Consider the following 24,024-nt stretch of genomic DNA (forward strand, 5'->3'; position numbering starts at 1 on the left):
CATATGTTTGCACGTATAGGAGGATTAGGAGGAACTTGACGGAGGAACAAGCGGGAGAAGAAGGGCGGAAATGGTGGGGGAAAGGGAGAGAGGCAAACCATGAGAGACTCTTGAATGCTGACAAAAACTGAGGACTGATGGATGTGGGGGGGAGGGGGGGATGGGCATGGAGGAGGGCACTTTGGGGATGAGCACTGAGTGTTATGTAGAAACTAATTTGACAATAAACTATTTGTAAAAAAATAAATAAATAAATAAAAGTGGCTCTACTGCAAAAAAAAAAAAAAATAAATTGGGATGATTAAAGAAGCTGTTAATAGGTACTTTCTCCAGACCCAGCAGGGGCAGGCTCCTGAGACCACTCAGATGACAGGTAACAAGTAGGGTCTGCCTCTTGTTTAGTTGAGTGAGCAGAACTCTGTGCTGTGTGTAGAGGATGCTGGGAAAGACTTTCCCCTCCCAAACATTACTTTTCTATCCTGCAACAGTGCCTAAAATTGCTCATCATAGTTCTAAGCTTGAGTTTATATCTTCCTTCCCCAAGTGTCTGCTACTCTCGGGGCTAGATAATCCAGAAGCAACCCTATACCATGAATTTGCCTTATGAATTAATGAATTCATTTTTCCCACTGTGGGACAGCAAGCTGAGAGCGGCCTTTTGCTGGGATGGAACATAGAATAAATGTGCTCTACTGTGGCAGGAGAGCAGCTAGAGAAAAAGTAGTAAGAGGTCTGACCCAGAAATCCAGACCCTAAAAAAGCAAAAGCCTCTGAGCATCTGGCCACCATGAAAGTAAATGGCTATAGAAATGCCAAGAGGAAAAGGGACAAGACAAAAGGAGCTGTGGGAGCCCCAAAGAGTCCCATCTCAGTGTGGCTGAGCACTCCAAGTCTGCACCTCTGGCCCTTCCTCTCTCTGCTCATAAGGCTCACTGAGGCCCATGGCCTTACCCTAAGAGTGCCAGGCCCAGTGTGGGTATCACCCAGGGCCATTCAGGAACGACAGGTCAACAAACATGCCATTTATCTGCTGTGGTCTTAATTCTACTCACTCTCCATCTCCCTATGTGGAGCCATGTGTGTCTGTGGAATGAAGATGAGCAAACATTAATTATTACTTATAAAGGCACTTGTGAAAATTTGCTGTCCATGGACAGGTAAAAAGCTCAGGAGCCACAAATCTAGAAACCTCTGATTTTTTGGAAATTTCAGGTACTCTGTATTTGTACAAACAATGTGAAAAAGGATGCTAAGCACTTCTTGTAGGTCAAAGATGGATGGTAGGGGAGCGACATTTTTGTTTTTCATAAGAATTTTGACCACGTAACAATGTTCAAAGGATCAATCACCTACTGTCACCCTTTGAAAGAAAGTATGGCACAAATGAATGCACCAGGGCCCAGAAGGAAGAACTTCATCCAAGGGCAAAGAACAAATATTAGATTAGAGGCAGAGCCAGGCCCCAAAGCCTTTAGCCAGTGATCTCCAGTTGCTGAGAGAGAGGTCAGTGAAGGTCAGAGCCCTCCTCAAAACCAACTCCTCATCCTCCTGCACAGTGCTTGCTCAGTCTTTTCCAGGCCTTGCTTGTGCCTCAGCACCCCAAAATTCTTCCCTTATTGAATTTCAGTGTTGGCGTGTTTGCTGCTGCTAAGAGAGACTGGCCTCCCTCCATCTGTCTATATGATGCTGGAAGCTAGAGAAGCCATTTGTCATTTTAATGGGACTCTCACATTCAGATAGTACAGGCCTCTAATTTATTGGTGCTGTAGGATGAGAGACAAGGAAGTCATCACTGACTGATTCTGTGAGGTCTTTTAGCATAACCCCAGAAACAGCCTCAGCTAATCGATCTGGTCTTGGCATAGCATCACCCCTGCCCTCTTCCCTGCTCATAATTGGAGGTAGCTCCCTGATCTGGACTGTTCTGTATTCACTGGGAACTCACTGGACCTCACTTCCTCCCTCCCACCATGATCTGCTTCTCATATTCAACTTGCACAAAGGCCATGACTCAGTATGGCTGTCCCTTATAAGTGCAATGGACTCACAGCAGGTGGCTGTCCCACTCTGCACAATCTTCTGCCTCTGAGGTTTCCCTTCTTCACCAACTTCTTCTAGTGGATGAAAGCAGTCCTGCTGTACCAGCTGATCGGAGCCCCCACCTACTAATTGCTGACAACCTTCTCCCAGCCAGTCAATAGATGGTCCAAGGGCACTGAGACAGTGGACAACCTATGGTTCTCCTGGGCTGGGGAGGAGGTGGAGCGAGGCAAGACCCCAGGGGTCTGCTGGGGCTACCATCACTTGGCAGGGGTTGGAAAGCAGGGAGGATATCTGACTAGGAGAGATACCACCATACAAGGGAAACTGTGCTAGAAGACAGAAGTTACTACCACAATTTTGTCACATCCCTCCCAGTCCCACCAACCACTGCAAACCATTTATCTCTCTGAGCCTCTGTTCCCTCCAGTGGGATAGCTCTGCCTGCCCAGCTACCACACAAAGAGCTAAATTAAATATTATCACATGTAAGACTAAGTATAGGTCACCTGAGAGTTGCTCAGGTTTCACTCACTTAGGAGCACCAAGGATGTCACATTCAGTTATCTGGACATTCCCTGACTCTGAAGTCCCATGCTCTATGATACTCCTGGCCCTAGAAGCACAATCTTCATGCTCCCATGCTGTCCTGGGGGCCACTGTCCCTGGCATCAGTTCAGTTGAAGTATTTTTTTGAACTTTTAAAAAAATATTTGTTTATTTTTGAGAAACAGAGACACAGAACGTGAGCAGGGGAAGGGCAGAGAGAGAAGGGGACACAGAATCTGAAGCAGGCTCCAGGCTCTGAGCTGTCAGCACAGAGCCCAATGTGGAGCTCAAACTCACAAACCGTGAGATCATGACCTGAGCCAAAGTTGGCAGCTTAACCAACTGAGCCACCCAGGCGTACCACAGTTCAGTTGAAGTAGGAAACACCTGAGCAAAGATGCTTGAGGATTTCTTGCTACTGTTATAACTCATCATGCTAGACCACTGCACAAGACATTTCTGAGGCTCATCTTATTTAATCTCCATAGTGATCCTACCTGATATTGCTGTCTGTGGGGAATAAGCTTAGGAATTTCCTGAGGTTGCACCAATAGGTTAACAAGGCATAAAGAAGTACAAAGCCATAGGATGCTCACACTGAGTTTGAGTAAACAAGATTAGGACCCCAGAATAGAGTGGGGAAGTGTCAAAGGCCTTCAGGATAGAGGGGGGGCCAAGGCCCCCCAGGATAGAGGGGGAGGAATGCAAAGGCACCTAGAATAGAGAGGGGGGCAAAGACCCCCAATACAAAGGTATATGAGGTAAGTAAGATTAGGCGTTCAGGGCAAAAACGCCCCCAAATCTAGTACTATAGCAGAAAGCTGCTTTCACAGAAAGGAAAGAACAAATTAGGTAAACAGATAAATAGAGCTATAGACCGCTGAACTCCAGGTGATGCTTCTCTGAGTGGAGCTGATTTACAAAAGAAAAGGTGCCTTGTTAACCCTGAGGTCACATGTCCTACCTGTCTCATCCCCTAGGCTAGCTAAGATAAACAGAGGTAGTGCCTCATGTCCACTGTAAACAACCTTCTGCCCAACTGCCCAGTGCCAGGATTTTGTTTTGTATTAACTCAAACCCCTACCCCCAAATATCTTCAAGACCCACTTTCCCTCACGTCCCCAAGTTAATGTTCACAGTTTCATTGTCTCTTTGTGCACGTCCATCACTGTGTTTGTAAGCCTTCTGATCCTAATAAAAATAGGGTAAAGACCCTTATTCGGGGCTCTTGTCTTTTCCTGGACATTAGCCATCTCTCACATTTTAATCCTTTATCCCCTCTCTTGCTGGCCAGGAGAGAACTTTAGACTTAGAGTCTATGACAGTTGTCCTCATTTTTAGAGATGAAGAAAACTGAGTCTTTTAGAGGTGAAGTAACTTCTCCTATGTCTCACAAGCAGTGGAAGGAAACAGATTTGAACCTGTAGCTCCCAGACCTCAGACTTCTACTGCTTTGGTTTGGTTTGGCTGTTCTCAGAGGCCACAGAGCCTGGTGTGCTTCCCTGGAATTTCTCACAGTGAAGCCTCCAGGCTGGTTAACACTCACTCTTTTGGAAGAAGTCAGCTTCCCTTTGACCCCAGAAAGGACCATTATGCACAATTAGAGTTCCTTCAGCATCCAGAACCAAACCACAAGTCCCAGAGAAAGACAATTCCTTGTTCACAACTGAACTGAAAGCCCACATTCTAGGCCTGGTTTCCTGCCTCACAATCAGTCTCTTCTAGGGGAAAAATAGCTTGACCTCCTTCAGGGGCCACCTTCCCAACTGCCCCGAGGTCTGACTTCTCCCATGGACAACAGTACAATCATGAGAGAAACCAGTACCAATAGTAGTGAGAGTGCTCATTCTTCATGGTCATTTCTTCTAAATTTAAAAGCAAAGGTAGCTTTTTTCATTTTTTAAAAATTTCCAACCCCATGTTATTCAATCTTTAAGTATACTTAAATTGAACGGGATTAGGACCCCCAGCTGTAGGCTTTCTGCACGCCATGTTTGGCCATGGTTGAAGCAGAGACAATGACCCTGCTTCATGATTGTTGTATGCTATAAAATTATTATATGAGAATCACAGGGAGTGTAAAAAATGCCTAGAAATGAGAAAGCAATTGTCTTTTAAACTTATATTGCTTTTAGTTATGTGCTGTTTTAGCATCAAGTGTACATTTTTGAACTTAAAAAAAAATCTGTTTTGTTGATTAACTTGCTTATGTATATGCCCAATCTTCTCAATTTCTAAGTCCCCTGAGTTATTTTTGGATAGCTGTCATTTATAAGGCTACTTCCATGTCCTAGACAATGTCATAGGTGATATACCTGTCCTATTTATTCAGTACTCATGGCTACTCTGTGAGTTCATCTGAGGTGTTATGTGACTTGTCTAGTGTCACAGTTTGTGTGAGAGAGTCTGACTCCTGGCCTGCTAGGACATACTGGTTGCTCTACAAGGGCTTGTCAGAATATGGCCAAGTCCAGTCCTTCCTTAACCAAGTGCTGTGAACAGCTGAGTATTTTCTGAAGAATTTCATATTCCTCTTACTAGATACAGGGAATGAGAAGGGGGTGACCAATGCATCCAGGCTCAGTCATCCCGAGATTTACTCCATGACAAGGGGATTCCATTTTTTTTAAAGTAATAAAATCGTTTGTACTTGCTGTGTACTTTCTTTGCCTTTTTCCCATTTGGAGAAACAGATATGTAAGTATTAAAACATTTAAAAATAACTATATCTAAGCAGAAATTTAGAAATCCATCACAAGGAAAACAACAAACTTAGAAAGGACCTGAGAAGACATTAAACTTTCACTACAGGCTGATCTCTGACAAAGAGACACTCTCCAACATTTAAAAAAATCAAACTTTGGGAAGGGGGGGATAATCTGACTTCCAGAGTTACCATAAAGTTTCAAATGTACAGTTTTCAAAAGCAACAAAAACATACAAGGTATATGAAGAAACAGGAAAGTATGGCCCATTTAAAAGAACAAAATGAATGGACAGAAGCCTTCCAGGGAAAATTTAACACTAAAGCAACTGGACAAAGATTAGAAAATATCTGTTTGAAAGTTGTTTAAAGAGAAGGAAGACATAGCCAAAGAAAAGTAAATGATGTATGAACAAAATAAGAATATCAATAAAGAGATACAAATCATAAAATTCTGGAGCTGCAAAGTATAATATTGAAATTAAAAATCATTAGAGAAATTCAAAAGAAAATGTGAGCTGTCAGAAGAAAGAATCAGTAAACTTTAAGATAAAAAGTTAACATCTCTGTGTCTGAGGAACATTAAGAAAAAATAAGGAAGAGAAGTAAACAAAACTTAAGGGACCTGTGAAACATCATTAAGAATATGAACATAGGCATTCTTGGAGTCCTAAAAGAAGAGAGAGAAAGGAGCAGAAAAACTATTTGAAGAAATAACAATATTAAATGTTCTAAGCTTGATACAATATATGAATGTGCAAATTCAATAAACTCAACAAACTCCAATTAGGATAGATTTAAACAGACTCACACTGAGACAAATTACAATCAAGCTGTCAAAAGACAAAGACAATGAGAATCTTGAAACCAGTAAGATAAAAATGACTTGTCATCTACAAATAATTCTCAATAAAATTATCAGTTGATTTCTCATCAGAAACCTTGGAAACAGAAAGTAGTGGGTTGATTTATTCAAAGTGCTGAAGAAAACCAAAACACTGTCAGTTGAGAGTTTTATATTCAGTAAAACTATTATTCAAAAATGAGGGTAAAATTAAAATATCAGATAAACAAAAGCTGAGATAATTTATTACCATTGGATCTGCCATGCAAGAAATGTTAAAGGGATTCCTTCAGGTGAAAATTAAAGGACATGAGACATCAACATGAAACTATATAAAGGAATGAAGATCTCTGACAAAGGTAAATATAGTTGGGAAATTATGAAAGCTAGCATTATTGTAATTTTGGCTTGTAATTCCATTTTTTATTTTAAATGTGATTTCAAAGACAAATGTGTAAAAATAATCATCAATCAATGTTGCTGATCACAGAATTTATAAAGATGTAATTTTTGACACTAGTAACTGAAAGAAGGGAAATTGAGCTGTAAAAGAATAGAGATTTGTATGACAATGAAATTAAGTTGGTAACTCAAGTTACATTGTTGTATCCATAGTAATCACAAAAAGTACATATAGAATATATAAAAAGGAAATGGGGGAAATGCCAAAATGCTTCACTACAAAAAAAGCATCTGAACACAAGAGAATATAATGGAAGAAATAAGGGACCAAAATCTGTAAGGCATATAGAAAACAAATAGCAAAACGACTATTCTCTTTCTTACCAGTAGTTACTTTAAATGTAAATTGATTAAATCTCTAATCAAAAGACAGAAATGAGAAGACTTTTTTAAAGAATTCCGTGTACTCTTCAACAAGGGACTCAAATCATATCCGCACAAGTAGGTTGAAAGTGAAAGGGAGGGAAAAAAATATTTTGGGCAAATAGTAAATATAAAGGCTGGATGCTTACTCCAGTATCAGACAAAATAGGCATTAAATCAACAAAATTACAATAAAGGACATTATATATTACAAAAAGTTCACTATAGCAAGAAGATATAAAAATTATGAATAACTATACACCTAATAACACTCTCAAAATATATGAAGTGGACACTGAAAAAATTGAAGGGAGTAATAGACAATTCTACAACAATTGTTGGATATTTAAATATCTCACTTCCAATGATGGATAGAATAACTAGACAAAAAATAGATAGGGAAATAAAGAACTTGATAACACAATACACAAACAAGACCAAACAGACTTGTTTGGTCCAATCTATCCTAATTGGAGTTTGTTGAGTTTATTGGATTTGCACATGTTTAGAATGAAACATTCTATTCACAAACAGCATACTGCACATCCTTCTCAAGTGCAGTATGGGAAAATTTTCAAGATAGACCATATGATAAGGCAACAAAACAAGTTTTAATGCATTTACAAATGTAGATACCATAAGATGCATCTTCTCTGGCCATAATGAGGTCAAGATACAAGCTGAAAGATTCACAGATATGTGAAAATTAAATAACACACACCCAAATATTAAGTTAAATAAGAAACTACAAAAGAAATTAGATAATATCTTGACATTGTTGAAAATGAAAACTCATCACACCAAAAGTTAAGGAGTGCAGCAAAAACAATATAAGAAGGAGATTGTAGCTACAAATGTTTACACTAAAAAAGAAGAGAGGTCAAAAATCAAAACCTAAATTTATATTTTAAGTAACTAGAAAAAGAAGAGCAAACTAAACTCAAATCTAGAAGAAGGAAATAAACATTAGAGCAGTGATAAATAAAATAGAGAATAAAAACACAATAGAGAAAACCAACAAGATTTGATTTTTTGTAAATATCAACAAAACTGACAAATCTTTTGCTTGCTTGCTTAAGAAAATAAAGAGAAAAGTTAAGTAATGAATGCCAAAACATTATAGTCAATTTTACATAAATTTTACAGGAGGATTATAAAAGAGTGCTATGAACACTTGAACAGCAACAAACAGAGGATCTACATGAAATCTTCAAAGTCCTAGAAACATGCAAGATATCAAGACTGAATCATACAAAATCTGAACAGACCTATAACTAACAAAGAGATTGAATAATCAACAACCTTCCAAAAATGAAAATTTCTAGACTAGAAGAATTCTATGAAATATTTAAAGAACTAACAGCAACTCTTCTGAAACTCATCTAAAAAGTAAAATAGGAGGAAATACTTGGTAATTTATTCTATGAGCATAGCATTACCCTGATACCAAAACCAGATAAAAAGAAAATTGTAGATCAATAAACCTTATGAATATAGATGCAAATATATCCAACTAAATATTAGCACTTGAATTCAGTAGCAAATATGCTAAAATAATTTTTACTATAACAAAGTGGGCTTTATCCCAGAATGCAAGATGGTTCAGCATAAGAAAATCAACCCATGTAATGTATTTCATTAATAGAACAGAGGGGAAAATACATGATCACTTCAACTGATGCAAAAAAAGGTATTCGATAGTACTCTACATACTGTCATAACAAAAACTCTAAGAAAATTGTGAATAGAGGTAAAATTCTTCAACACAGTAAATAATATTTTTTTAAAAACACAAATAATATCATACTCAATGGTGAAAGATTAAAACTTTTCCTCTAAGATTAAAAGCAATACAGAAACGGTCACTTTCACTGCTGTGTTTTAATATTGTACTGAAGATCTAGCCAGACCTAGTATACAATAAAAGAAATAAAAGGAAACCAAATTGCAAAGGAAGAAAATCTATCTCTATTCACAGATAACATTTTACCATACAATAGAACATTCCAAGAATCCATAGGAAGCTATTAGGGCTAAAAACAATTTCAGTAAAATTGCAGGGTAGAAGATCAACACATAAAAATAAGTTATGTTTATCTACATCAGTACTGGATAGTCCAAAAAGGAAACAAAATCAACTTCATTTGTAATAACATTTAAAATAATTGAATACTTAGAATAAATCTAACTAAGGAGGTAAAAGACTGGTACACTGCAAACAAAGCATTGCTAACAGAAATGTAAAAAGACACAAGTAAATAGAAAGGCATCTAGTGTTCATGGACAGGAAGACTTAATATTGTCACTACTACCCAAAGTGATCTACACATTCATCACAACCCTTATCAAAATTCCAATGGCCTTTTTAGAAAAATGAAAAAGTCAGTCCTCAAGTTCATATGAATTACAAGGGAACCTGATACTCAAAACTATTTTTCAAAAGAAGAATAAAATTGAACTTGTACCTCCCAACTTCAAAACTTACAGTATTTAAAGATAGAAAGGTTTAGTAGTTAAAACAGTATGATACTAGCCTTAAAACAGACATATATCAATGGAATAGAATAGAGACTCCAAAATAAATCCTCATATGCATGATTCATTGATTTTCAACAAAGGTTCCAAGACTAGCCAATAGGGAAAGGACAGTCTTTTGAACAAACAGTGCTGGGAAAATTGTATATATGCATACATAATAAAAAGTTATCTGTTTTCCTATACCATATAGAGAAATTAACTCAAAATAGATGAAAGGCCCAAACTTAAGGGCTACTACTATAATAAAACCCTTAGAAAAAAACTTTAGGGATAATTTTTATAATATTACATTTGACAGTAACTTTATGGATTTGACAACAAAAGCTCAGGAAACAAAATAAAATATAGATAAATTAGACATTATCAAAATTAAAACAGTTTTGTGTCAAATGATACTATCAAGAAAGGAAACAGATAACCTTCAAAATGGAGATCATTTGCTAATCATGTATATGAGAATGGATTAATATCCAAAATATATATGGCACTTCTGAACATAAAACAAAACAAAACAAAACAAAAACAACCCAAATGTTTGAAATATCCAATGGATTTGGGGATGCCTGGGTGGCTCAGTTGGAAGCGTCCAACTCTTAATTAAAGTTAAGGTCTTGATCTCATCGTTCATGGGTTCCAGCCCCACGTTGGACTCTGCTCTATTGGCACAACACAGAGCCTGCTTGGGATTCTCTCTCTCCTCTTGCTCTGCTGCTCCCACCCCACACCCCTGTGCACTCTTTCGCTCTCTGTCTCAGAAATAGTAAATAAACATTTTTAAAAGTTTAGAAAATAAAAAATAAAATAAATATAATATGCAAAGGATTTGAACAAACATTTCCTCAAAGAAGATATGCAAATTGACAATAAGCACATGAAAGATACTCAGCAGGATTATTCATTAAGTGCAAATCGAAACTACTATGAGATACTACAAAAGTATCTGTCAATGGGTTAATGAGTAAACAAAATACAGTATATGCATACAATGGGATATCATTCAGCGCTAAAACATAACTGAAACTTTGACAAATGCTACAACACATATGGACCTTGAAAAAATTATGTAAAGCAAAATAGGCCAGACACAGGGGAAATAATATTGTGACTTCACTTATATCAGTTACCTAGAATAGATAAATTCATAGAGACAAAATGTAGCATAGAAGTTAAGCAGTGCTGTTGAGAAGGTGGGATGAAAAGTTACTGTTTAATGAGTACATTTTAGGTTGGGGATGATGAAAAAATTGAAGGTATAGTTACTGGTGATGATAATATAACATTATGAATGCATTTGGTGCCACTGAATTATATACTAATAAGGGGCTAAAACGTTAAATATTTTATTGTTTATATTTTACTACAATAAAATAATTAAATAAAAAAATTAAATGCAAAGAAATTAAAGAAAACCAAAACAGGAGGCATCACAATCCCAGACTTCAGCCTCTACTTCAAAGCTCTAATCATCAAGACAGTATGGTACTGGCACAAAAACAGACACATAGACCAGTGGAATAGAAGAGAGAACTCAGAATTGGATCCACAAATGTATGGCCAACTTATCTTTGGCAAAGCGGGAAAGAGTATCCCAGAGAAAAAAGACAGCCTCTTTAACAGATGGTGCTGGGAGAACTGGACAGCAACATGCAGAAGAATGAAACTAGACCACTTTCTCACACCATACACAAAAATAAACTCAAAATGGATCAAGGACCTGAATGTGAGACAGGAAACCATCAAAACCCTACAGGAGAAAGCAGGAAATAACCTCATTGACCCCAACCACAGCAATTTCTTACTTGACACATCCCCAAAGGCAAGGGAATCAAGAGCAAAAATGAACTATTGGGACCTCATCAAGATAAAAAGCTTCTGCACCACAAAGGAAACAATCCATAAAACTAATAGGCAACTGATGGAATGGGAAAAGATAGTTGCAAATGACATAACAGATAAAGGGCTAGTATCCAAAATCTATAAGGAACTCAACAAACTCCACACCCAAAGAACAAACAATCCAGTGAAGAAATGGGCAGAAGACATAAACAGACACTTCTCCAAAGAGGACATCCTGATGGCCAACAGACACATGAAATGATGCTTAGCATCCCTTCTCATCAGGGAAATACAAATCAAAACCACACTGAGATACCATCTCACACCAGTCAGAGTGGCTAAAATGAACAAATCAGGAGACTCTGGATGCTGGCGAGGATGTGGAGAAATGGGCAGCCTCCTACACTGTTGGTGGGAATGTAAACTGGTGCAGCCCCTCTGGAAAACAGTGTGGAGGTTCCTCAAAAAATTAACAATAGAACTCCCCTATGACCCAGCAATAGCACTGCTAGGAATTTACCCAAGGGACACAGGAGTGCTGATGCCTAGGGGTACATGGACCCCAATGTTCACTGCAGCACTCTCAACAATAGCCAAAACATGGAAAGAGCCTAAGTGTCCATCAACTGACGAATGGATCAAGAAGATGTGGTTCATCTATACAATGGAATACTACATGGCAATGAGAAAGAATGAAATCTGGCCATTTGTAGCAACGTGGATAGAACTTGAGGGTGTTATGCTGAGCGAAATAAGTCAGGCAGAGAAGGACAGATACCATGTGTTTGCACGTATAGGTGCATAGGAGGAACTTTACAGGAGTAAAGTTATGGGGGAGAAGAAGGGGAAAAATAGTTGGGGAGAGGGGGAGAGGCAAACCATGAGAAACTCTTGAATGCTGAGAACAAACTGAGGGCTGATGGGGGTGAGGAGAGGGGAATGGGGGTGACGGGCATGGAGGAGGACACTTGTTGGGATGAGTACTGGGTGCTATATGGAAACCAACTAACAATAAACTATTAAAAAATAATCTCTCTATATAAAAGCAACAGGAATATTGACAAGAATATTGACAAGTTTTATTACAACTCTGGAAAGTAACTGAAAGCCTGAAACCATCTGAGGAGTATTTATTCAAGAAATACATCTGAATACATATAAGAATAGCCAGCTTTGTGGCATTTTAAAATACCTTATTTCCATCCTGCTCTACCCCGTTCTGTGGTAGCATTGAATATCAACCTCCTTGTATCCATGGTAGTTGTGAAACACAGCAGTCTACTAGCCTTTGGGTTTGCAACTCCTGGAAAATCTGCACCTTGAAAATTGTCAATATCTAGCTGTGCCTTAGAAAAGTCTCATTCACAGTTTGACCTGAGCACTTTCTCAGAGGAAAAATTCCTATCCTTGGAGCATTTGTTAAAAACAATTAGTAACAATTATTTAAGGTCACATCTTCCTGAGGCAATAATCAATTTGGGGAAAACAAAACTGCCCCTCTCCCCCCCAAAAAATCTTATAAGGATGATCTGGGAGCAAGATATCCCTAGGAGGCTTTGAAAGGCTCCAACGTATACCTGAAAATCTAGAAGTCCATGCACCTGTGTGCATAAACCAGAAAACTGGAGAGAGTCCTGATATCTTACCTCTTGCTTACTTTGAGCCCTTGTACAAGCAGGAAGTGAAGACTAAGTTAGAATTTTGCATTTCCAAAGTAATGAAGACATGCCCAAACACACATACACAATGTCTAGGCAAAGAATGGAAGGTATGTTGGTTCAAGCATTTAAGGAAGTCTACATTTAATAATTAGTTGGCTGCTAAGCTAACCAAGCATACTTAGTGGCCACACAAGGCAATAAATGTAGCATTTACAGAATTCATCCAGAAAAGTCACTAAAAAAAACAAAAAGCAACAATAACAGAGAGCAAAAACAAACCCTAGGGAGAAGTCTGATTTCCAAAGTTGCCATATTGTATGATATAAAATGTAGAGTTTTCAAAAAATTACAAGATACACAAAGAAATAGGAATAGACTAACAAAATACTTGAAAGAAAAGGCTGGGGATTTATATGTTGACAGTACCATAGAAAAGCTTTGGCATATTTCTGAGAAAGTGGAAGGCTACAGGCATATGCAGGACAATGTTCATTCCAGCATGTGTGCATGTTCAGAAGTCAGGAGAAGACCCTACGTGCTTATATCTACCTGATATTAAGGTTCTGAACAAGCAAGAAGTGAAGGCTAATGCAGTCATCAACTGCCTGACGAAATACTGACAAGCACATAGAGTATCTTTGTGAAGACTAAAAGATTTGTTTCCTGTATTTAAGGAAACTTCTGTCCTCCAAATTATTAGCTGACCACTCAGCTAAATGAGGTGGCCAGATACTACAAGAAATAAATATTTTAAAGAACTCATTTGAAAAAGCCCCTAAACAAATAAACAGCCAGAACAACAACAAAATACCAGCGCAAAGAGACTCTGGAGAGGGTGTACAATTTGATCTCTCCAGAGTTGCAACACATTATTTAATATGTACCAGTTTTTAAGATCACCACAAAAAATATGCGACATACAAAGAAACGAAAACATGTGGTCCTTACACAGGAAAAGAAGAATCAGTCAATTGAAGCTATTCCTGAGGAAATATAAATGATTGACTTAATATATAAAGATTTATAATCAGCTATTTTAAATGCTTACAGAACCAAAGGAAAAGGTGTCTAAAAAACTTAAAAGAACATTTGAGGACAATGTCTTACCAAATATAAAAAATTAATTAGATAATAAAACAATTTTTTAAAAATGGAAATTCTAGAGGTAAACAGCAAAACGACAAAAAATTCACTGGAATGGCTGAACACAGATGTAAGCAGGCAGTATAAAAACTAACCAAATGTGAAGATGGGTCAGTTGAGATTATCTAATTTTAGAAAAAGAAAAATAAAAAAGTCAGTGAAACTATCCTTCAAGAAAAAAGTTGTCTCCAGGTAAAAACTGAGAGAATTTTTTGGTAACAAACCTGCTTTATGAGAAATATTAAGGAGAGTACTTCATGTTTAAATAAAAAGACAATAGGAAAGCCTGGGTGGCTCAGTTGCTTAAGTGTCTGACTTCAGCTCATGTCATGATCTCATGGTTCATGAGTTTGAGATTTGTATCAGCCTATGTGTTGACAGCTCTGAGCCTGAAGCCTGCTTCAGATTCTGTGTCTTCCTCTGTTTCTGCCCCTTCCCTGCCCATTCTTTGTCTTTCTCTCAAAAATAAATAAACATTAAAATTTTTTAATAAAAAACAATATACAATAATTAGAATCCACATAAAGAAAGAAAGAACAATACAAAGTAAAGAGAAATAAGAGTTATAGTGCATACAACATATAAAGATGTAATTTGTATGACAATAGTAGCATGAATGAGGAGAATGAACAGACCTTTTTGAAAGCAAAATTTTGTATACTACTGATAATAAGTTGTTTTTAATCCAAGCCTATTGTAATTAGTTATAATGTTAACTGTAATCCATAGAATATCCACTAAGAAATTAACTCAAAAGAAACTTGTAAAAATAATAGAAGAAATAAAGAGGAAGAAATAAAAGACATTTAAAGAGTCCATTTGAAAAGATCTATTTAATGTAAATAATAATAAAGAAACAAAATAGTTTAAAAATTGTAAGACATATAGAAAACTAATAACAAAATGACATGCATAAATCTTACCTCCTAAGTAAGTGCATTAAATGTAAATAAATTAGACACTCCAAGCAAAATGCAGTGACTGGCAGATGAATTTTTTTAAGAGAAACTCCTAAATATAGAGAACAATCCAGTGATTGCCAGAAGGGAGGTGTGCGGGAGAATGAGTAGGATAAATAAAGACCATTAAGAAGAATAACTTTCAGTTATAAAATAAATAAGTCATAGAGATGAAAAATATAACATAGGGAATATAGTCAGTAATATTGTGACTATATATTATCATGGTGAGCATTGAGTAATGTCAAACCAAACCTCAAATTACTATACAATTGTGTGTTACTTATCTTGAAAACTGATTATCTTATTACAAGAGAGACATTTTAGATAAAAAGACACAAATAGCTAAAAAGTAAAAGGATAAAAAAAGATATACCATGCAAATAGCAACCAAAAGAGAGCTGGAGTGATTATATGAATATCAGGCAAAATAAACTTTAAGACAAAAATCATTTCTAGAGAAAAAGAGTAATTTACAATGACTAAGTTCTCAATCTACTAAAAATTATTACAATTACAAACTACATGTATCTAACAAGAAGTTAATGAAGGAAAGAAATAAAAATCTTTCAGAATTTTAGAAAGAAAAAGTAATTCAGGAAGATGATCAGAAACTTTAACAGCCCACCTTCAAAAATAAACAGAAAACCTAGACTGCATATTATAAAGGAAATAGTAGTTTTTAACAACACTGTGTACCAGATACGCTTAACAGACATCTAGATATAGAACACTCCACTCAATAACAGAAGAATACACATTTTAAATCCATATGGAACATTGTTTAATATATACAATATGTTAGGCTATATAACAAGCCTTAATAAAGTTAAAAAGTTTTGGGTGCCTGGTGACTCAGTTGGTTAAGTGTCTGACTTTGGTTCAGGTCATGATCTCATAGTTTGTGGGTTCAAGCTCCACGTCGGTCACTGTGCTGACAGCTCAGAGCCTGGAGCTGCTTCAGATTCTGTCTCCCTCTCTTTCTGCCCCTCCCCTGCTCACATTCTGTCTCTCTCTCTCTCTCAAAAGCAAACATTAAATTTTTTAAAAAACATAAAGTTAAAAGTTTTGAAAAACCGCAAAGTATGTTTTCCAAAAAAAAAAAAAAAAAAAAAAACCTGGAATAAAATTACTAATCAATAACAGAAGAATATCTAGAAAATTCACAAATATATAAAAATATAAACAACATATTCTTAAATAATGGGTCAAATTATAAATCACAAGGGATATCATAAAATAGTTTGAGGTGAATGAAAACAAAAGTATAATGTGCTAAAACTTCTGAGGCACAGATAAAAGTGATTGGAGGTAGGTTTATAGCTGTAAACACCTGTATGTATACTTTAAAAGAAATACCTCAGATAAACTACCTCACCTTACACCTTAAGAAACCAGAAATTAAGAGCAAACTAAATCCAAAGTAAGCAGAAATGAAATAATAAAGATTAGAATGGAAATAAATGAAGTAGAAAATTGAAAACAATACAGAAAATAAAACTAAAGGTTGTTTCTTTGAAAATATTAACAAAACTGAAAAAATTTAACTAGATTGATCAAGAATAGAGCCTTCACATTACTAAAATCAAGAATAAGAGAGGTGATGACATCACCAAAAGTGATGTCATATGAAATAAAAATTCTCATTATAATTCTAGACAGCCAAATCCAGTAGTATATTAAAAATATAGTACACCATGACCAAGTGGATATTATTCCAGGGATGCAAAGTTGTTTCAACAGACAAAAATCAATCAATCTAATACACTACATTTATATAATAAAAGACAAAAACTGCAACATCATCTTAATAGATGCAGGGGGAAAATTTGGCAAAACACAAGTTTCCCCACATTCTCTCATGATGAAACCACTAAGAATATATTATTAGAGTTAGGCATAGAAGGAACTATCATGAGTTAATATAGGGCACATATGGCTAATATCATATTAAAAGTGAAAGAAGGAAAACTTTCATCCTAAAATCAGGACAAGACAAGAATGTCCACTCTCATGACCTTTAATCAATCATTGTACTGGACTTTCTAGCTAGGGCAATTAGACAACAAAAAAAGAAGTAAAATTCATCTAATATAGTAAGGAAGAAGTAAAACTCTTTCTATTTACAGATCACATGATCTTATACACAAGAAATCTTAGAACTATCCCCAGGAGGGAGATTTGGGTGGCTCCATTGGTTAAGCGTCTGACTTTGGTTCAGATCATAATCTCAAGGTTCATGAGTTTGAGCTCTATGTTGGGGTCTCTGCTCAGTGCAGAGTCCACCTCTGATCCTCTGTCTCCCTCTCTCTCTGTCCTCCTCCGTTCATGCTGTCTCTCTCTCTCTCTCTCAAAACTAAATAAAACATTAAAATTTTTTTAAATAAACATTATAAAAAGAAATATTGCCAGGAAAAAGTATCCAACTAATGAGTTCAGCAAAATTGCAGGATACAATCCCAATGTACAAAAAGTCAACAGAATTTATATACTGTGACAATGTACAATCCTAGAAAGATATTTTTAAAAAATCAGTTTCATTAATTTTTTTTCTTAAGTAGTTTATTGTCAAGTTGGTTTCCATATAACACCCAGTGCTCATCCCAACAAGTGCCCTTCTCCATGTCCATCACCCTTCTTCTCCTCTCCCTCACCCCCATCAGCCCTCAGTTTGTTCTCAGCATTCAAGAGTCTCTCGTGGTTTGCCTCCCTCTCTCTCCCCAACTATTTTCAGGAATAAATATAAAAGAGAGGAACAAGACTTATACTCTGAAAATTTTTTAAAAAGATATTTCAAAGAGTTAAAGACCTACATTATGAAATACATCCACATTCATGAATTGAAATACTTAATATTTTAATATGACAAGTCTCCCCCAAATGATCTAGAGATTCAATGCAACCCTCATCATATTCCAGCAGTCTACTGTGTTGAAATTGAAAGATTTATCCCCCCACATTTTTATGGAATTGTGAAGGATCTGGAAAGGCCAAAAGAATCTTGGAACAGAACAAAGTTAGAAGATTCATTTGTACTTCTTAATTTCAAAACTTTTCTCAAAAGAATAATCAGAGGCTTTTGGGTGGCTCAGTTGGTTAAGCATCTACCTCTTGATTTCTGCTCAGGTCATGATCCCAGGGTCATGGAATCAACTCCTGCATTAGGCTCCATCCTGAGAATTGAACCTGCTTGGGATTCTGTTCCTCTGTCCCTCCCCTCATTTTTCTGTCTCTGTCTCTGTCTCTCTCTCAAAATAAATAAAACTCTAAAAAAAAGATAGAGTATAAGAACTGTGCAGTACTGGCATAAGGATACACATACATATTAATGGAAGACAATTTAGAGACAAGAAATAAGCCCTTACATTTATAGTCAACTGGCTGTTATGTAGCCTGCCAAGGCAATTCAATGGGAGAAAAGAATAGTGTTATTAACATATAATGTTGAGACAACTGCATATCCAAGAGCAGAAGACTGAAGTTGGACTTTTCCTCATCTTGCACTATATATAGAAATTAATCTATGGAAAAATGATAAAAATAGAGAGGAAGGCAAACCATAAGAGACTTTTATATACAGAGAACAAACTGATGGTTACTGGAGGGGAGGTGGGGAGATAGGCTAAATGGGTGATAAGGATTAAGGAGGGCACTTATTGGGATGAGCAATGGGTGTTATATGTAAGTGATAAATCACTAGATTCTACTCCTGAAACAAATACTACACTGTATGTTAACTAATTTGAATTCAAATAAATAATTTTGAAAAAATCTACTCAAAATTGATCAAAGACCTAAATGTAAGAGAGCAAATTTATCAAATTTTTGGCAGATATAGATATCAATTTCTGTGCTCTTGGATTAGGAAATTGTTTTTTAGATATGACACCAAAAACATAGCAGTAAAAAATAGGTGCACTGAATTTCATAAAAATCAAAAGCTTTTGTGCTTTGACATACTATCAGAGAAGTGAAACAACACCCCACAGATGGAGAAATATTTTCGTATCATATATATGATAAGGAGTTAATATTCAGAATTACAACTTAATAGAAAGGCAACTAACCCAATTAAAAAGTGGGCAAAATTTATGAAAATAAATTTCTCTTATTTTTATTAAGGTACAATTTTCATACATTACATTAGTGTAAAACATAATGATTTGATATTTGTATATATTATGCAATAATTACTACTTAAGCCTAGTTAACATCCATCACCTTAAATAGTTACAGATTTTGTTTCTTATGATGAGAACTTTAGAAATCTACTCAACAATTTTTAAATATGCAATGTAGTATTATTTACTATAGCTAGAAAGATGTACATTACATCTCTATGACTATGTATTTTATAAATGGAAGTTTATACCTTTCCACTCCTCTTACAAATTTGACCCATTTCCTACCCTCACCTCTGGCAACCAGCAATCTGTTCTTTATATCTATGAGCTTTTTTTTTTTTTTAAGATTTCATATATAAGTGAGATTATGTGGTATTTGTCTTTCTCTGATTTATTTCACTTAGCATAATGCCCTCAAATTTCATTCATGTTGCCACAAATGGCAAGATTTCATATATATACATATATATTTCATATATATTATATTTTCTTTATCCATTCATATGTTGATGGAAACTTAGAATATTTCTATATCCTGGCTAATTATAAATAATGCTGCTATGAACACGGAGTTGTAGATATCTTCTTGAGTTAGTGTTTTCATTTCCTTTGGATATATTCCCAGATATGGAATTGTTGGATCATATGGTAGTTCTATTTTTAATTTTTAGAGGAATCTCCATACTGTTTTCCATAATGGTTGCAAGAACAATTTACATTCCCACCAACAGTGCAGAGCATTCCTCTTTCTCCACATCCTTGCCACATTTGTTACTTCTTATCTTTTTGATAATAGCCATTCTAACAGGTATGATGTATCTCATTGTGGTTTGATTTGTTTTTCCCTGATGATTATTGATGTTGAACATCTTTTCACATGAGCCATCTGTATATCTTCTTTGGAAAAATGTCTATTTATATCTTGTGCTCATTTTATAATCGGATTGCTTATTATTGTTGCTTTGTTATTGAGTTGTAGGCCTCTTTCACAGAAAGGCTAGGCATAGGTTTCAATCTACTGTCTCTGCAATATCCTGGGGCTGCTATCCTACTAAGAACTGTCTCTCTTGATTGTTACAGTCCCAGAGGACCCTGAAAACAAGAACCCTGGCTGCAAGAGCCAGGTGATCAATGTATATTCCCTAGGCAACAGCCATAAAACTGGTGTACCAGTTATAAAAACCAAGGGCTCTCTGCCAAGAAGTTGGCACTCTGGGGCATGACAGAGGGAGTATGCAAAATTAGTGCCCACTCTTGGAGGTCTCAGAAAAGGTGTTTAATTAGATGCCTGTCCCTCAGCCTACAGCTATAATGATAAGCTAATAGGACTCTCTCACAGAAGACAGAGCTCCTGGGTCTGTTGCCTTTTGCTGTGCCCTAGGTGTGATAGCCATTTAAGAACTCTTTTCCTGTAAGATACAGTCTTGTGAGACCTGTGAGTGTGAACCTCACTGGATACCAAAGCCAAGAGATAGAAAGGTGTCCCCTGGCAGCACCCACAAAAATCATGGCACCAGACAAGGGTAAAAGCTCCTTTCCAGAAGATACCATTGAGCTGGAGTGAGGCATAGCAAGTGATTTTGTGATCACAAATGAAACACCTACATCTCCATCACCTATTAAACTGAAGTTTAAACCTAAAATGTATCTTTCCAAAGATTATTATGTCCCATTCCCCTTGAACATTTAGCCTCTAAGGACACAGTACAATACTTGAGTGTAGTAGATGACATGATCTGACCACAAAATATCAATACCAGCCCTAAGCCCTCTTTGCAGTTGAAAAAACTAGAGCAACAAATATTAAGTATCTACACTCCACCTCTGCTGGTTTTTAACTAATACCTGCTGCTTATTCTCTTTCTCAGAAGCCTGCAGGTGACAGAGTCTGTGCTAAGAAGATGAGGACCATGCTTCTGAGGATCCATGATCAGGGATAACAGAGGCTAGGAACAGACGGAAAAGACTCTGCACCCCTCAATGGGTTGCCAAAGCTTAGAGCAGAGATCTGGCTGGAAACAGGCCATAACCCTTTCCCTCATAAAGATGTATTTATGTATATTCCCATAGCTATACAGATAGAGCTTCACAGAGCTGCATGATAAAATAAAAACCATCTGTTTGGAATATACCTGGGTTTCTTTAAAAAAAATTTTTAACATTTTTTTTGAGAGACAGAATGTGAGTGGGAGAGGGGCAGTCACAGATTCTGAAGAAGGCTCCAGGCTCTGAGTTGTCAGCACAGAGACTGATGTGGGGCTTGAACTCACAAACCACGAGATCATGACCCAAGGTGAAGTTGGATGCTTAACTGACTGAACCCCCCAGGCGCCCCTACTTGGGTTTCTATTAAACACCGAAATCTTTAAAGAGACTTTAGCCTCAGATAGGGGCTGGTGATTTGCAAAGAGATGCAGGCACCATGTTCTTATCTCAGAAGAGATTTTAATAAATCTAACCCTGACCGCAGTATTTTCAGGGTCCCACACTAGTCTTCAGGTTACCACTGTGCCCATCTTATCTCCCTCAAGAGCTGTTGCTCTCCCTATATGCAGGGACTTTTCCTCTATCTGCCTTTATTCACTCTATACTCCTCCTGGTATAGTGCAGGGCCAAATGGTGCCCCCAAAATGCTCCCATCCCTGCCAGACCCTGTCCCCTACTTACTTTTATTTCACACAGACGTATCCGCCAATTTGTACCTGTCTTTCTTCTGAGGGCTTGGCATCTCACAGTGATGCCAGCCTCATTTAGCTGTAGTGGTCATGGGAGCTGTATAGCTATGAAATTATCAGTCCCCAACATTGGCTTTTGGCAGTTTTGGCAGCCCTAAGGAGGGTATGAAGAACGGATAGGCATGATACAGAAGAGAAAAGACACACCAGGGGACAGGAGACAGATGTGTTGGACCTCATAAACCATTTTGACGCAGATCTTTTTCTATCTCTCATGGCCTCTCTTGTACTTACTTGGATCTGAAAATTTGGCATCACACAGAAAACACTACTGTCCTTAGCTTTTAATTATTCTGGCAAGAGGACTCTAGAAGAGTCAGCTCTGAGTCACCATTTACAATCTAATCATTCAACTGAAGCACTAAGCAAAGCAGTATCACACTAAATCAACAGCTCTGATTACATTTCTATGTGTTTATTTATCTTTGAGTAATACACAAAACACGCATTAATTCATGTCTTCTCCCCTCAGGCCATGCTCAGTCATGATATCATATAAGCTGGAGACACAGCCTTAGCCACAGTGGTTTTCTGATCTTCTCTGGCATCACCCTTGGCTTTCAGTTAATCTGATCTATTAGAGGATTCCAAGAGCTCCCATTAGTGTCTGATTTGAACAGGAAGTAGCAATCAAAAGGGAACACCAAGAGGCCCCCAGTGAAGAAGGACTGTCTAAATTCAGAAGTTCTGACAAAGCAATCACTACTAATTCAAAAGAAATCATACAATGGCTTTAAAAAGTAATGTCTCCTGGAATCAGCCCAGAAAGCTTTAATAACATTGAGTTCTATGCCAGGGATCATCAGCCCAGTGGTGTGAAGTCAGATACTGCTGACAGGTAACAGCTCTGTGTACCATCATGAGTTCTGAAACAGAGCTTCTGCTTCTCACCAGGAAGTCCATCCTTATGTGGCTATTAAGTTAGACTTTTCTCTATCCATGTTGCAAACTTCCAAATCAAATCTCAAGGGTTTGATGATTTGCTCACATTTAACTTATGCCAGGACAGTACATTAAGAAAAACTATTAAAGCTACAGGAACCAACGAGTGCTTGTCACTGTCAGATACTTTATACAGGCTGTCACATCAAATCCTCACAATCACCTTGGGATGTAAATAACATAACCCTCATGTTACATAAGTAAATTCAGGCTCAAGGGATTATATAACCTACCAAGGTTGCAAGGCTAGTGGGAGGCACTGATATGATCTGAACTCAAGTCTATCAAAAGGGCAGACAGTTTTCTTTACACAACTTTGGCTTACATGATTATTATCAATGTGCCATGATAATATATTGAACTATTAATTTTTTATCCTAATATTTTTGCCCCCTCATCCCACCTGCCTATTCAGTCCAATTCAGACCCTTTCATAGTGATTCCATCACTGAGCTTTTTTTTTTTCAAGAAAGAAAGCAAAAGCAGAGTGTCATTATGTACAATTCTTGTCTATTTGTAAAAGCCCACAACCACCAGAAAAGTGATGCCAAATATCTACAAAGATTAAGGTAGAAAAAGGAGATATGGGGTTCTATGGCAGTAACTGCCTATCTGAACTGCCTGCAGTGTCCCAGGAGTTGAAAAGATGTCCAAGGAAGATGTGTAAAGTGCAAGAGACATTACCTCAGCACCAGAGTCTCCATCCTGACATAAATCCTAAGCCTTGGCACACACCTGCCAGAGTCCCCAGACCTGAAGGGACCACATGGTCAAGGATATCTGATATCTAAGAAACACCAGGCGAAACTGATGATCTGTGGTCAGATGGCGTTTCCCAACGCTTTAGGCACAGAATATGCTATGAAAACTTTGACCAACTTAGCCATGAAAAAGAATGGCTCGGTAAGAACAGACTGAGAGCAAATCAGCCCACTAGGAGCAGACAGAGAACAAAGAGCAAAGTTATTTAAAAGGAATAAAGTTTGCTAAGTTTGTCACCTTAGAGTAAGGTTCCTATCTACTAACTTAATCTTAATGGAACCACTTTATATGTGTTAGCCCAGCCTCACACTGTACCATTTTGGAGCACTCTGACATTATTTCAGTTTATCTTCCTTTATTAG

The sequence above is a fragment of the Hyaena hyaena genome, unplaced genomic scaffold (assembly GCF_003009895.1).
Source record: "Hyaena hyaena isolate Hyena2069 unplaced genomic scaffold, ASM300989v1 scaffold_465, whole genome shotgun sequence".
In the NCBI taxonomy this organism is placed as follows: Eukaryota; Metazoa; Chordata; class Mammalia; order Carnivora; family Hyaenidae; genus Hyaena; species Hyaena hyaena.